Below are 6,705 nucleotides of genomic sequence, written 5' to 3' on the forward strand. Positions count from 1 at the left end.
ATGTGGTAGAGTACAAATTTTTATAACTTGAATGATGATGATTATTATTATTATTATTATTATTATTATTATTATTATTATTATTATTATTATTATTATTATTATTATTATTATTATTATTATTATTATTATTATTATTATTATTTAAAATCTTAGGTATTGTAGCTCAAAGTTCCTCCCATATTAAGGTCTAGTGCTGGACTTGCAGTTTGGTGGCCATGAGCGTTCTACACATCTGTGAGTACGGGGCCCTAGCTAGAATGAATTCCAGTGTTGAAGACAGCAAAAACACACAGTCCTATTGCTAGAGGAAATAATCAATGAAAGATAAAATCTCCGACCTAGCCAGAATCAAACCAAGGACCCCTTGAACCAGTTAACCATGGAGCTGGTGGTTCTTCAATATTGATCTGCCATTTATAGTAAGCTACAAAGAATTAAGCAGAATTTGTCTGATCTGTAATTTGATGAAAGGCCACAAGTACCATGTGATGTTCTGGTCTTAATCTACATAACAGCGGTCTGAATTTGAAGAAGAGCACTAGTAAGTACTGAAAATGGGATAAACTTACATTTTGACTTTGATTATTGTATTACATATTATTAAATGGAATGCTGTTGATATAGGCCCAAAAAAAAAAAAAAAAAGTACTTGAAAAGGAACTGTTTTACTCTTTCAATGGAACACTATTTTCCAGCACATTCATGGATATACATGGGTCAAACAGTTTTACATTTACCTAGTTATACTTCCTCTAAAACTATAAAACATCACCACAACATATGAAAAATGAAAATCCACAGCCTGTTTCCAGTCATTCGGCTGGGTCAGGAATGGAATGAATGAAGCCCCCATCTAGTGGCAAGGATAGGAATTGTGCCGGCTGCTGAAGCCTGTCACACTCCTCTGGGACAATGATTAATGAATGACAGATGTAATGAAATGATATTGAAGAGTGTTGCTGGAATGAAAGATGACAGGAAAAACCGGAGTACCCGGAGAAAAACCTGACCCGCCTCCACTTTGTTCAGCACAAATTTCACATGGAGTGACCAGGATTTGAACCACGGAACCCAGCGGTGAGAAGGCTGGCGTGCTGCCGCCTGAGCCATGGAGTCTTACCACAACATACTGAAAGTGTTATATTTGATCATATTCAATATTTCAATTTGTTTGAAATCAGATTCTGCCTCTTTGAATACAGAATATCTTTATAAACAGAAAATGACTGTCCATGTTCTATTATCTCCAGACACTTCATGGCATGTCTATAATAATATCACATGCAGTAGAATAAAAAGCAGTTTGTAGAATGTACAGGTACACAATTATAGAAGGTGATTTCAAAACACACACTGTCCATTTGTGTGGATTTTGAGGATTCATTATAAATTAATTGAGATATTCATGGGTTGATATTTCTAATTTTAAATACAATAGTAATATATATTCCCACTTTAAATTAAAATACTTTTAAACTAACAGCTCAAATCCCTCTGTAATCATGATTTGATGATGTGGACGATCATGAAAACTGGCAAAGTCCAGACACTGGGCAAGTTTCAGATACATACTGTGTAAAAATGTATGAAAACACTTAAGTACTAATTTTTGAAGATGTTGAATTATTTTGTCTTTTATATGTTTTCCACCTACCTTATTACTGAAATCACACAAGGAACAGAGGATAATCTTACCATCACTTTCAATGAAATCACCCTTGAGACAGTTTATTGCATTCTGTAGCTAGCTGGCTACTGCTCGGAGCCACCTTAGCCATTTTACTTAACACACACTGTAACAGCAGGAAGATTAAGCTGTTCATGAATTAGTTTGCATAAAGGTCTTAATATAGTAAAATATTACTTTCTGCAAATTATACCAAGTATTTTCGTATGCTTCTCATCAGATCTCATTGATGCAACATGTGCTACAAGTCTCACTGGACAAGTCCAACTGTGATTACGACTGTCTTCAGTGAATAATATTTCAATAGGGCCTATAGCATGAGTGACAAACTAATGTGCATGCGCAAAATCTTTCTATATCTCTTGTACCAGTACACAAGTTTTCTATAAGTATCAGTTCTCATTGGCACAATTCATCAATATTCATGCATCAGGTTTAAATATTCACTGCCTGATAGAGCAACAAGAAAACCTTTCCTCCTTGATTTCGGTAGACTTCTGACATCTCTTGAAATCTAGGGGAATCAGAAAATGAATTATATTCATCATAAGCCATTTTCACTTGTCTCAGGAAATTATAGATTTTTCAGAAAAAATACTGGAATTAGCTAACGTTTCTGATATTCAGTCCAAAAGGGACCAAAACAAGGAATATTTAAAAAAAAAAAGGGAATATGGACTATCAAGAGAATTCAAAACCACTTCATTTTTTTGGTGGAAGAGAGGTTTGAACATGGTAATTAATAATGTCATGTTTTGTACTGACATTTTTAAAAATCCAATCTCTATTTGTTATTTTCTTTAATATACACAACATTAGGGCTAATATAATGAGTAATGCTTCTCTAATTTTAAAACACTTAATATAAACAATACATTATTATCTATAAATACTTGAATGATTGTATTTCTATTCTGCTGGCTCATCTACATACTACCAAAGAGGCATTCTGTGTTCATTCCAACACTGTAAGTGGAATGAAAAACAATTTTACAGATTTCCATAGTATAATTCATACCTACATTACTACGTAATAAATAATTGCAAAAATGAAAACCTACAGCCTGTTCTCCAGTCAATAACCGGGTCAGGGATGGGATGAATGAAGCCCCCAACTTGCGGGGAGGATAGGAATTGTGCTGGCTGCCGAGGCCTGTCGCACTCCTCTGGGGCAATGATTAATGACTGACAGATTAAATGAAATGATAGTGGAGAGTGTTACAGGAATGAAAGATGACAGGGAAAACTGGAGTACCCGGAGAAAAACCTGTCCCACCTCCGCTTTGTCCAGCACAAATCTCACATGGAGTGACTGGGATTTGAACCATGGTATCCAGCTGTGAGAGGCCGGTACGCTGCCGCCTGAGCCATGGAGGCTCAATAAATAATTGTAACATTATAAATACCATACCATTATTATCACAGATGATGAAAAACTGAAAATTATACACATACACACATTAAATTTTATGTGCCTCTTGTTAAACACACCCACATTAGCTCTTCACAGCTGCCCATAGCATCTCCAAAGGACTGAACTTGAACCCTACTGTCGTCAGACCTGAAGATGGTTTTCTGTGGTTTCCCATTTTCACACCAGGCAAAAGCTGGGGCTATACCTTAACTAAGGCCACAGTCGCTTCCTTCCCACTCTTAGCCCTTTCCTATCCCATCATTGCGATAAGACCTATCTGTTTCGGTGCAACGTAAAGCAAAATTGTAAATAAAATTTTAAAAGGACTGAGCGAGTTTCAGTATTAACCAGATATTGGACTGAGCAAGTTCTTGGATACCAAATGAAAATTATTTTGTCTTTAGACAAGGATTGAGGTCATTGTGATATGCATAGGGCAGTTTAAAGGATTCATGACTCTATACATGATTACAAAATTCTCAAAAATGGACTGAACAAGTTTTGGAATTATTTATACATGTATGTTGAAGGAACAAATCAGACTTCTCACACAATGCATTAATTCTGTTCTACCATTTTTTACTTAGGCCTACCCATGAGCTATATATTTGAGATTTTATCAATCTGTACATGAAATTGCAAGTTAAAATTCCTTGGCCTTGTTTAAAATTCAATTCCAGTTTTAGGCCATCTCAACTCCCTTTTCTTGAACTCATACTGTACATGAACTTTAAATATCAACATGGATGGAAAATGTACAATAAATTTATGTATAAAAATTCTCTTCCATGACATTCAAACCAGATTTCATCTCATTTCTCAGAATATACTCATTTATTCAGACTAATCTCTCCAAATGTATGTATGTCTGCCCTTACTCCTGTTTACTGACAAGGGGTAGGAATGAGGTGAGATCAAATTATATGGTATGTTTCTACAGCAGGACACCCTTCCTGATGCCAACCTCAATTGAGAAGGTTATGAAGATGAAATGAATGATGGTGAATGAAATTGCATAAGGAGGTGGAAGGAATCGGCTATGGACTATGAATAGGAACTATCATAGCACTTTCCTGGAAGCAAAAATGTGAAATCACAGAAAAACATTCTCAGGATAGCTGACAGTGGAGTTCGAACACACTGGTCTCCCGAATGCAGAGCTTGGTTCCATAGTCATAGCATGATAACATGTATGGTCACTCTGCTCGGTTAGCAAATTTTCTAAATTTTGTAACATTAAAAAAATGTTACATTTTCTCTGTTAAGTGGTGTGGTGAAACACAATAGCAGGAAAAGGTGGAGAACAAGTGGACATGCAGTCAGTGTACTCAAGAATTGTAGTTTCCAACAATCCTAACATTTTCAAGGAATAAGAAGTGTTATCCTATTTAATCACCACCTGGGAGTCCGACTCGCTGGCTGAATGGTCAGCGTACTGGCCATCGGTTCAGAGGGTCCTGGGGTTGATTCCCGGCTGGGTCGGAGATTTTAACCCTCATTGGTTAATTCCATTGGCCCAAGGGCTGGATGTTTGTGCTGTCCCCAACATCCCTGCAACTCACACACCACACATAACACTATCCTCCACCACAATAACATGCAGTTACCTACACATGGCAGATGCCGCTCACCCTCATCGGAGGGTCTGCCTCTAGCTGCACTCAGCTAGAAATAGCCACACAAAATGAATTATTTACCACCTGGGAAAAGAAAATACATCTCATTATTTAAAACACATACCAGCAAATCCTAGGGCAATCATGATAATAATAATAATAATACTTTCTTGTTTTTAAACTCCATTTACTCATCTTTATGTAGATGTACAGATGGCAGAGCACCCATGCTCAATTTCGGTCTTGGCCACAGGTAAAGCCTGGATGCCCTTCCTGACACTATGCAATTGTCCTATTGAAAATCCCACCCAAAGTTGCCAGGATTCAAACCCGTGACACCCAGGTTGGGAACCATGTGACTAGACCACTTCACTAGAGCAAAGGTCAGTTCCATTTGTAGTAAATGAGATTTAAACTAACAATTCTTCCATGAAATATCAACATCTAACAGTCTGTGCCATAGCAGGATCATAAATCTGAACCACAAGATAATATTTTACTATCATTTTGTATTTATATTTATATTTACTATAGCCAGCCCCGTGGTGTAGGGGTAGCATGGCTGTCCCCTACCCAGAGGCCCAGGGTTTGATTGCCGGCCAGGTCAGGGATTGTTACCTGGACCTGAGGTCTGGTTCGAGGTCCACTCAGCCTATGTGATTACAATTGAGGAGCTATCTGACAGTGAGATAGCGGCCACGGTCTAGAAAGCCAAGAATAACGGCCGAGAGGAATCACTGTGCTGACCACACGACACCTCATAATCTGTAGGCCTTCAGGTGCAGGTGGGGTCACTTGGTAGGCCAAGGCCCTTCGGGGCTGTCGCGCCATGGGGTTTTGTTTTTATAATTTACTATATTTATTATAATTGAGAATAATTTTACTATAATTTTTTATATTTTTCACATCCTTTTCCTCTTACCAGTAGATATCATTACTTTGGATACTGCTAACAACTTAAAAGCTAAACAATCAGGGAACAAACAAGAAGAAATAAATTTGTTTTCAGGTAATAAAGTGTCCAGCTCCATGACTAAATGGTTAGCATGCTGGCCTTTGGTGTAGACGGTCCCAGGTTTGATTCCCGGCAGAGTTGGGGATTTTAGGGGATTTTAAATTTCATTGGTTAATTCCAATGGCTTGGGGGTTGGGTTTCTTCTATTATTATTATTATTATTATTATTATTATTATTATTATTATTATTATTATTATTATTATTTGATAAAATACTGTATGATAAACATTAGTAAAGTTTATTTAGCTCATACCTTTTAGTGCCAGAAGTGTCTAGGAACATGTTGGGCTCAACTGGTACAGGTCTTTCTATCCGATGCCTTAGGTGACCTGCACATCTGGGTGCGAGATGATAATGAGGTAGGGAGAGGGTGTCAGCACACCCTCCTCATGTCGAATAACACCAAGTGGTTGCATTCTGCTCAAGGCTTAACTCCCCATCTGATGGATGAATCACCATCAATAGTGCCATATGTCCTCACTTCACATGAATGCTGCAGAGAGGTTTGAAAGTGATTCCAGGCTTTTAATCTAATGATTAGAAACTGTACACATCACCACCTCTCCTACCCTGCCAGCCAATATTCTGATGGTTGAAAATGTTCTCCACCAATGGGACGTGAACGTTAACCACCTAACCACGGTATCAGACTTGACACCATAATGATCAAGGCCTCCAGGTAGGCACATATTTGAATAAAATTCATTAAATCATGCATTCCAAGTAAGAATTTACAACATTAATCAAAATCAAGTAAGTTGACTAACATTCTTTCATATTTTTCATTTCTTTTGTATATTAGTCCCAAGTACTATGACAGGGAGTACCTGAAGCATAATTTGGAAAAATCTCTTAACATTTTCAGACTGGAAAGTTATTTCATTGGCATAGTCCTGGGTTTTCATCAAAATAGCCACAATTAAAAATCTGGATACAAGCTATAAAATACTTAGGCTAATACTAAAATCT

This window comes from Anabrus simplex, chromosome 2 (assembly GCF_040414725.1).
Source record: "Anabrus simplex isolate iqAnaSimp1 chromosome 2, ASM4041472v1, whole genome shotgun sequence".
In the NCBI taxonomy this organism is placed as follows: Eukaryota; Metazoa; Arthropoda; class Insecta; order Orthoptera; family Tettigoniidae; genus Anabrus; species Anabrus simplex.